Below are 10,767 nucleotides of genomic sequence, written 5' to 3' on the forward strand. Positions count from 1 at the left end.
CAATATATGCCAATCAATCAATGTGATACACCATATTAACAAATTGAAGAATAAAAACCATATAATCATTTCAATAGATGCAGAAAAACTCTTGACAAAATTCAACACCCATTTATGATAAAAACTCTCCATAGAGTGGGCATACAGGGAACTTACCTCAACATAATAAAGCCCATATACGACAAACATTCTCAATGCTGAAAAACTGAAAGCATTTCCTCTAAGATCAGGAACAAGACAAGGATGTTCACTCTCTCAACTATATTATTCAACATAGTTTTGGAAGTCCTACCCATGGCAATCAGAAAAGAAAAAGAAATAAAAGGAACACAAATTGGAAAAGAAGAAGTAAAACTGTCACTGTTTGCAGATGACATGATACTATACATAGAGAATCCTAAAGATGCCACCAGAAAACTACTAGAGCTAATCAATGAATTTGGTAAAGTTGCAGGATACAAAATTAATGCATTCCTATACACTAACAATGAAAGATCAGAAAGAGAAATTAAGGAAACAATCCCATTCACCATTGCAACAAAAAGAATAAAATACCTAGGAATAAACATACCTAAGGAGGTAAAAGACCTGTACTCAGAAAACTATAAGACACTGATGAAAGAAATCAAAGATGACACAAGCAGATGGAGAGATATACCATGTTCTTGGATTGGAAGAATCAATATTGTGAAAATGACTATGCTACCCAAAGCAATCTACAGAGTCAATGCAATCCCTATCAAATTACCAGTGGCATTTTTTACAGAACAAAAAATCTTAAAATTTGTATGGAGACACAAAAGACCCCAAATAGCCAAAGTAGTCTCGAGGGAAAAAAACAGAGCTGGAGGAATCAGACTCCCTGACTTCAGACTATACTACAAAGCTACAGTAATCAAGACAATATGGTACCAGCACAAAAACAGAAATATAGATCAATGGAACAGGATAGAAAGCCCAGAGATTAACCCATGCACCTATGGTCAACTAATCTATGACAAAGGAGGCAAGGATATGCAATGGAGAAAAGACAGTCTCTTTAATAAGTGGTGCTGGGAAAACTGGACAGCTACATGTAAAAGAATGAAATTAGAACACTCCCTAACACCATACACAAAAATAAACTCATAATGGATTAGAGACCTAAATGTAAGACCAGACAATATAAAACTCTTAGAAGAAAACATAGGAAGAACACTCTTTGACATAAATCACAGCAAGATCTTTTTTGATCCACCTCCTATAGTAATGGAAATAAAAACAAAATAAACAAATGGGACCTAATGAAACTTAAAAGCTTTTGCAAAACAAAGGAAACTACAAACAAGACGAAAAGACAAGCCTCAGAATGGGAGGAAATATTTGCAAATGAATCAACAGACAGAGAATTAATCTCCGAAATATATAAACAGCTCATGCAGCTCAATATTAAAAGAACAAACAACCCAATCCAAAAATGGGCAGAAGGGCTTCCCTGGTGGCGCGGTGGTTGAGAGTCCACCTGCCAATACAGGGGATGCGGGTTCATGCCCCAGTCCAGGAAGATCCCACATGCTGCGGAGCGGCTGGGCCCATGAGCCATGGCCACTGAGCCTGCGCAGCCGGAGCCTATGCTCCACAACGGGAGAGGCCACAACAGTGAGAGGCCCGCGTACTGCAAAACAAAAAACAAAACAAAAATGGGCAGAAGACCTAAATAAACATTTCTCCAAAGAAGACATACAGATGGCCTATAGGTACATGAAAGAGATGCTCAATATCACTAATTATTAGAGAAATGCAAATCAAAACTACAATGAGGTATCACCTCACACAGTTAGAATGGGCATCATCAGAAAATCTACAAACAACAAATGCTGGAGAGGGTGTGGAGAAAAGGGAACCCTCTTGCACTGTTGGTGGGAATGTAAATTGGTACAGCCACTATGGAGAACAGTATGGAGGTTCCTTAAAAAAAAAAAATAGAATTACCATATGACCCAGCAATCCCGCTTCCGGGCATATACCCAAACAAAACCATAATTCAAAAAGACACATGCGGGCTTCCCTGGTGGCGCAGTGGTTGAGAGTCCGCCTGCCGATGCAAGGGATATGGGTTCGTGCCCTGTCCATGAAGATCCCACATGCCGCGGAGCGGCTAGGCCCGTGAGCCATGGCCGCTGAGCCTGCGCATCCAGAGCCTGTGCTCTGCAATGCGAGAGGCCACAACAGTGAGAGGCCTGCGTTACTCAAAAAAAAAAAAAAGACACATGCACCCCAATGTTCATTGCAGCACTATTTACAATAGCCAGGTCATGGAAGCAACCTAAATGCCCATCGACAGATGAATGGATAAAGAAGATGTGGTACATATACACAATGGAACATTGCTCAGCCATAAAAAGGAACGAAATCGGGTCATTTGTAGAGACGTGGATGGATCTAGAGACTGTCATACAGAGTGAAGTAAGTCAGAAAGAGAAAAACAAATATCGTATATTAACGCATATATGTGGAACCTAGAAAAATGGTACAGATGAACTGGTTTGCAGGGCAGAAATAGAGACACAGATGTAGAGAACAAATTTTGGACACAAAGGTGGGAAAGTGGCAGAGGGGGGTGGTGGTGGGATGAATTAGGAGATTGGGATTGACATATATACACTAATATGTATAAAATAGATAATTACTTAGAATCTGCTGTATAAAAAAATAAATAAAATTAAATTTATCTTAAAAAAAGAAACGACATTTACATAAATTCTGTCAAAGGTAGCCTATCGGAACCCTTTTATTCAACCTTTTCAAAAGTTAATCAGGGGCTTCCCTGGTGGCACAGTGGTTAAGAATCCGCCTGCCAATGCAGGGGACACAAGTTTGAGCCCTGGTCCGGGAAGGTCCCACATGCCGCGGAGCAACTAAGCCCGTGCACCACAACTACCGAGCCTGCACTCTAGAGCCTGTGAGCCACTACTACTGAGCCCAAGTGCGACAACTACTGAAGCCCGCGTGCCTAGAGCCCATGCTCCGCAGCAAGAGAAGCCACCGCAATAAGAAGCCCGTGCACCGCAACAAAAAGTAGCCCCTACTCACCGCAACTAAAGAATGCCTGCGGGCAGCAATGAAGACCCAATGCAGCCAAAAATAAATAAATCTATTTTTAAAAAGTTAATCAGATAGGCAATTATTCTGTATCTTCTCTGTATACTCAAATTAAAGTCATGTTATATTAAAATACAGTAGATCATTAATTACTTTTCATATTCATTATCTTCATGAAATTTGAAGTAGGCCCAGAGCAAACCCCAAACAGAAAGGGCTGATACTTGGTAAAACATTCAGCCACCACCTACCAAGACAATTTGCAATGGGGTAGCAGACATTTCTAGTCCATCTTATGAAGAACTTAACTAGTTTCTTCTCCCTCATCTTGACCATCTCCAGCCCTCCAAAATGATGCCAAAGTAATCTTTCTGAGACAAAGATAAAATTATGCCACTCTTTTAAGTCTTTTCAGGGCTCCTAATGTCTCACATGATAAAGTTGAAACTCATAAGCAAAGTATGAAAGATTCTCTGCCCACTGATCTCTGTCTACCTCCAGTACTTTGTGCTCCAGACCCAAAACTACTCACTCTTCCCAAACAGGGTGTTATTTCGTGTGTACATTACTGCTTCCTCTACCTTCAATGGTCTCTTCCCATCATCCCTGCTATCCAGTGAATTTCAACTCATCGTTCAAAGCCAAATTCAAATGTCTTCGTCTGTGAGCTTGTTTTCTTTGTTTCCCCTGTATTACACTTAAACATACTTTTATTAGAGCCCACTATTCCATAATCTCATGTCATGTTATTCTTTCTCTCTTCTGGCCTAGCACAGGGCTAATTAAGCTCCCTTAGTTTCCTTAATGTATCTGAGAATACAGCAATTTAAAGAGAAGTATATTTGACCATCTTCTGTGTAGGATCTTAGACAAGGTCAAACATCTCTGACATAACATCCCAGAAGATCCATTAGATAATTATGGTCATCTTTTAAATTGCAGATTATGTAATCAGTATATTTGAGAAACAATGGTGGCTTATTCCAACGTGCCCCTGGATGTTACTATAGGTTTTCATACATCAGTCTAAAATTCAGACTTTTTAAAATGCACTCTTTACCTGGTCTACTCCACAGCCCCTTGTACTGAAGAAGAACAAATAATATATCCCAACAGTACTGAAAACCATAGATTTACTACTACTTCTTACTGCTATTTATGGCTTACTACTACTATGTGCTCCTAGTATTTGATTATGCCAAACTATGTGTAATGCAAATGCCCCCTTAGCCGCAAGAACTCATATTTGTATGATTCTGACCTTCACTTTCCTGCTCTAAAAAGTATGCCCAGGTATTCTTGGAGGTACCCAGAGAGTATCAAACACAAGCTCATAAATAAATATGCTCCCACCAGTCTGAAGTTATGCCTGCTGGAATTATTGTTAGGAAATTATTTCCTGCCATATCTGAGATACTGCAATACTCAAGATATGAAAGCTACTCAGTTATTCGGCTGCAAAGTGGGAGAATGTTGCTCTTTCCCTTGGGTTTCTCTTTGCTGAAGGAGGCTGCAATGCAGTGCTAATTGTCTTACAACAACTTCAATACTGACCTCCAATCCCACTGCTTTCTTTGGGGTTCATATACAACTCCAGGCAGGGGTGGGCTTAGGGAACTAATCTGAATGGGAGGCACTATGCTACACTTGCCTCTCTCCTCCAATTGCAAAGGCTTTCACTTTCTTTCAAACTTACCTGTTCTCAGCATGAAACTTTTCTAAAGGCTCTGAGGTCCTCACACAATAGTTTTCTACCAGACTCACCCCACATATCTGCCAGACCTACCCAGGCAAGTCTAATTCTTACTTAGACTCAAACTGCACTACTAGCCAAATACATAAAATTCCATTCCTGGAACATATTAGATGTTCAATAACTCTGTACCAAATAAATACATAAGAATGAAGTCAAATTGGTACATAACTCAATCAACAGGCTCCAGCTCTTGATTTCTTCCTTACATTGATCCTTGGGTATTTAATTCTTTTCTTGCTGACCTCCAAAGTCATCCCCTCTGTCATTGCTGGAAAATGTTCTCTCCACAGGCACACAGTGTCTGTAGCAGTACTGTATTTCTACTATGCCTGTTAAATGCCACTTCAAGGTGGTCTATGGCTCTCAATTCATGAGATTTGGATGCGGCCAACCACAACCTCTAGCTTTATGGATGTGTACATGATTCATGCTTTGCTAATGTGAACCATAACCACCGAGAGGTGATTCATAGTCTTTTTTTCAGAGTGCACTCCAATGGGTCTCAGTACTCTGAACTATGGCTGAGACTACTGCGAAAGAGACAGTCTATTTCAAAAGGAGTTGCTAAGCTGAAAGTATATAAGCCTAGAATTACTGCTGACTTCTTTTTCCAAGACTTGAGGAAAACCTGCCTGAGAAATAAAAATCGAAAAACGAACCTGAAAGATGGAGAGACACTGATTCCCGGCAGCACCATTTGAGGCCTTTATCCAGTTGTACTTACAGTCAGCATTATCCCCCCAAATTTTTCAGTTGCATAAGTTAATAAATTCCCTTTTTTTAATGAATTCAATTTGAGTTCAGTTTTGTCACTTGCAATAAAAACGTACCACCAATATGACAAAAATATTATTGCTCAGGTTTTCTGAATTCTTTGAAAAATATTCTAATTAATGCCTTCCCCCTAGAATCAACATTCTGGGTTCTGTTCAACACTATTAATCATATTCATTATTCAGGCCACAAGTCAAAAAAATTCCATATTAGTATATATTTTTAAAATACAGCAAGTCTAAAATACATTGTGATCAGGACTACTTCTACTCCATGGTGGCAGATTACACTTTCCAAAATTGACCACAGCAATATTTCTGCTTCCACACATGCTTCAAGCACTTTTGCACTCCCCTTGAAGAGATGGATCCTATTTCCCCACCCCAACACACTGGGCTGCATTTTGTGAATGCCAGCACGAATAGAGGCAGAAGTGATAATGCATGACTTCCAAAGCTAGGCCATAAACAGCAATATAGCTTGCTTTCTCTTTCTCTCTCTCTCTCTCCCTGCTCTCTCTCTTCTCTGACTCTACCTCTATCTCCATCTCTTCTTTTGTCTTTATTCTTAGAATCCAACAACCAATTTGTGAGGAAAGATCCAGCCTCCTATATGGGTATTTTGACCAACAATCCCAACTAGACCCCCAGGCATCAACCATGTGAGTGAATAAGCCTTCAAATTACTGCAGCCTCTACTCCCAATCCTTCCAGCTGAGGCTCCAGACATTTCAGAGAGGAGATAAGCCTTCCCATTATGCCCTATCTAAATTCCTGACTCATGAGAGAAAATAATTATTGTTGTTTCAAGTCACTACATTTTGGGATAATTTTTTTACACAGCAATAGGTAAGTAATATATCCATTCCTATTGTAACTGTCATGATTTTCATGAGACCTACTCTTTATAACTATGTTGGCTACCCCATATTTTAAGGCACTTAACTCAGCCCTCAATCTTTCAACTTTCACCATAAGACTCCTACTTCTTCCTTCCATGGACCTCATACTATGAAAGTTTATCTACTTAATAAGCTATAATATATACACATCAATATGCTTTTATTCTTCTCATTAATCTAAGTTAATACTTGTTATTTTAATAACTAATTCACTGGTAAAATGAAGTTTTTAACCACTCAATATACTTTTGGAACATATCAACAGTAATCTTTGAAAAGTTGTCTAACGTGAACCAGCAATAAGAAAGTATTGTCAAACAGACATTGACTGGCACACTATACTTTTATTTTGCCTACACACCCACAATTTGTCCCACCTTTTTGACCAAATGGTTAGTCGGCTCAGACAAATGATTAATAACCTAGCTTTTAAAAATCAAATGGTTTTGTTTGCCTGGATTGAACAGTTGTTTAAATAACTAATCGAGTCAAAATTGTCAGTAGAGCATAAGTCCTTCAATTTCATTCTCCACTTGCCCTTTCCACGATCTCTTTTCCCTGAAAGTGTTTTTACATTCAGTTCAGTTCAATGAATAATTATGTAATGATGGGAAAGGTGCTGAGGATACAGAAAAATATAAGCCAGCCAAGGTCCCTGCCTCAGGGAGCTTACAGTTTACAGGGTGATACAGATAAGGAAAGGCTATCCCAAAGGACAAAGGAAAGCTATGTTGGCAGACCACACAGATGATCATAATAACTCTTCCCATCCTGTATCACTCCCGTTTATAATGTGACTTTGCCAATCCTCCCATCATGAAGTGACATCAATTCCTCAATCACTTGAATCTGGATTTACCCATGTGACTTTCTTTAGCCCCCGGGAATATATGCAAACATAATGCCACAAGCAGAGAAGTGAAAGTGCTTACACCCTCTCCTAGCTGTGGTTTCAACTCTGAAACCTCTGTGTGAATGATCCCAAGCTAGTCTATTGGAGAGGCCACATAGAGAAGAATCAAATATTTGACAACCTGCCAAATACCAGACATGTGAGTAAGGTCCTTAGACCATTCAGCCCCATTTGAGCTGACAGATGACTTGGGTTGCATGAGTGACCCCAGGCAAGACCAAAAAAAACAAAACAAAAAACAGTACTACCCAATTTAGCCCAGCTCAAACTACTGATCTACATGATTATAAGTGAACAAATGGTTGTTGTTTTAAACCACTAGGATTTGGGGTGGTTTGTTCTGCAATAACAATTAATAGAGCCACCAAATTCAGACCCAGATTGAACCGATAGACAGGGGCCAAAAAGAAATGGCTTCTTAAAACTTATGCACTAAAGAAAGAGAAAATAAATGACAGGACATAGGCAGCAAGGGAACTTACATTCTGAAAGAGAAGAGAAACAGCCATTATTACAACAACAGCGGATTTTGATCATTGCCATGATTCCAGGAGGATAAAGGAGGATATGGTAACCAGCCTCTAAAATAACCCCTTATGATCCTTGCCCCTTATGACCCTATGTGACCCCATGTGACCCCAACAGAATACGACAGAAATGACAGGGTGTTAACTTCGGAGGCCAGGCCAAGGTATTGCAGCTTCTGTCTTTCGATTTCTTGGATCACTCACTCTCACGGAAGTCAGCCACAATGCCATGAGGATACTCAAGCAGTCTCATAGAAAGGCCCATGTAGAGAGTAACTGAGGCTTCCAACCCACAATCAGCACCAAATGGTCAGTCATGTGAGGGAGCCACCTTGTAAGTGGATCTTCCAGCCTCAGTCAATCCCTCAAAGGCCTGTAGCCCCAACCAACATCTGACTACAACCTCATGAAAATCCCTGAGCCAGAACCTCCCAGGTAAACCACAGAAACCTTGACCCACAGAAACCATAAGGAACAGTAAATAAGTATTACTATTATAAGCCACTAAGTTGTGAGGTGATTTTTTATGCAGCCATAGTAACTAACACAAGGAACCTGACCATTACACTGGCAAATCCTGAGGCAAGGGAGTATATACAGAAATTACTACCCTGTTCATCATAACCCTGCCTCAATTCTCCAGACAATATGATCATAGATTACTCTCCAGGAAATCCTCCAGGAAAGCTGGTATTCCTATTAACTCAACAAATAGAAACTAGTTAAATGAATTATTTTTTAAATGATTTTAATAACCAAGTCTAAAACACAATGTCTTTTTTTCACTTATGAATAATTCAGAAAATGTCAAGTAAGTAGTTGGGGAAGACAGCATAAAGTAGAGAAGTTCTGGGACTTACATCTTCAACAATATTGTCATGTCATTATAAGTCATTTCTGTTCTTTCCTACTGCTTAAAAGCTCTACATCTTAGAAGTAGTGTATATTGGTAGAGTCTCTAAGGAAAATAAAATTCTGATAACAATGCTAATCATTATGTGATATGATGAAATATCTTTCCCTGGAGTTTTTGAAAATCAAATAGGTTAATACCTATCTGAGAAAAGGGAAGATCTTTCTGAGGGCAGACAATATAGTGGGGGACCTTTCAAGGTTGGCCTCAGTCCAATAACTTTCCATAGAGTTTCCTGGCATACGATTCCTAACCCTCAAATTTATCATCCTTGGCAAGGCAGTAAATGACAAAGGATAGGCTCTGGAGAACCACAGAGTTGTATCCTACATCTAGCTTTGCAACTTTGTCTTAGCTCTGCCATTGTACTAGATTATAGGATCTAGGTTACTGAGCCTGCACCTCAAGTTTTCTCAGCTGTAAATAGGACAATAATAGAGGAGAAATGCTCCTATTGGGCATCATTATGTAATCATAAAATGATGAGCACATAGTTTTTTATTTTAATCTGACATGTATATATATCCACTCATTAGCCAATCTTTTTTTTTCGGTACGCGGGCCTCTCACTGTTGTGGCTTCTCCCGTTGCGGGGCACAGGCTCCAGATGCACAGGCTCAGCAGCCATGGCTCACGGGCCCAGCCGCTCCGCAGTATGTGGGATCTTCCCAGACCGGGACACGAACCCGTATCCCTTGCATCGGCAGGCGGACTCTCAACCACTGCACCACCAGGGAAGCCCTGGCCAATCTTTTGATTTAGAACCAAGGTCTTTTCTTTGAGAGCTTGGAATTTCTTTAAAGTGAATTGAAAATTTAAGCACAATTGCAAAGCAACTGTAAGTGAAGAATTTTTCGGTATTTTATTATACTGGAAATTCTTTACAATGGCATCACTCACACCTAATTTAGGTAAAAAATTTTTTCAGCTTGCCTTTATGAAATCTTTGCATCCAGTTTGGTTTTCATGGAAATAATAATTCTATTTCTATATTCATATTTCACTGGTTTATATAGTCATTAAAATAACTATATAACATGGTCAATTGGCATAAACAGGTTTGGAAACCATGCAACTGTAAACACACTACTAAACAACTGGGAGCAGAAATGTGCAAGCATACTAGAAAGTAGCCCATTAATCATGAGTACTGAAGATGAAGTGAGTCCCAGTCTGTATGTTTCACAGAAGTGATGAAGAACATCAGTTACTTTGCTAGGGTGTTTGAAGGTAGATCTATTGAGAGAATTTCTACCATATCTAGTGTTGTCTTAAGGGTCAGAAAACCCTGAGTTTGCTTGTCCCCTCTGCCTCTTGATAGCAGTGTATCTTTGGTCAGATTCAATATCTCTGAATTTCAAAATTCTTACTAATATAGTAGGGATAATAATAATACCTGGAAAAGTTATTTAGAACTTGTGCCTTGGAGTCAGAGCACCCTGGGTTCCAGTCTATGTCTTCCATTTACCAGGTGTATGACCTTGAAAGTTATTTAATTTCTCTAAACTTCAGTTTTCTCACTTATAAAATGAAAAAAAGAATTGTGCCAACACTCTAGAGTTGCTTTGAGGATTTAATGAGAAAACATACACAAAGCAATAAACTCAGCAACTGCTAATTTGTAAACACAAAATAAATATTAGTTGCTGTTGCTTTTGCTAGAAATGGAAAATTAAATTAGGCATGGACTTAAAGTTCCTCATCAAGTTTCTAGCCCATAGTAGCCACTCAGTAACTGGTGGTTATTAATATTAAATTAATATTAATAAATTTTAATTTGATAATAGTTGAAGAGTAACTATTACTATCATTCTTTTCATGGATGATATATCATGGAAGCTTGGTAACTTATTAAGGACACAAATTTAGCCTTAGATATAACCTCTATGTTTGGAATACCAA

Source organism: Kogia breviceps, chromosome 8 (assembly GCF_026419965.1).
Source record: "Kogia breviceps isolate mKogBre1 chromosome 8, mKogBre1 haplotype 1, whole genome shotgun sequence".
Classification (NCBI taxonomy): domain Eukaryota; kingdom Metazoa; phylum Chordata; class Mammalia; order Artiodactyla; family Physeteridae; genus Kogia; species Kogia breviceps.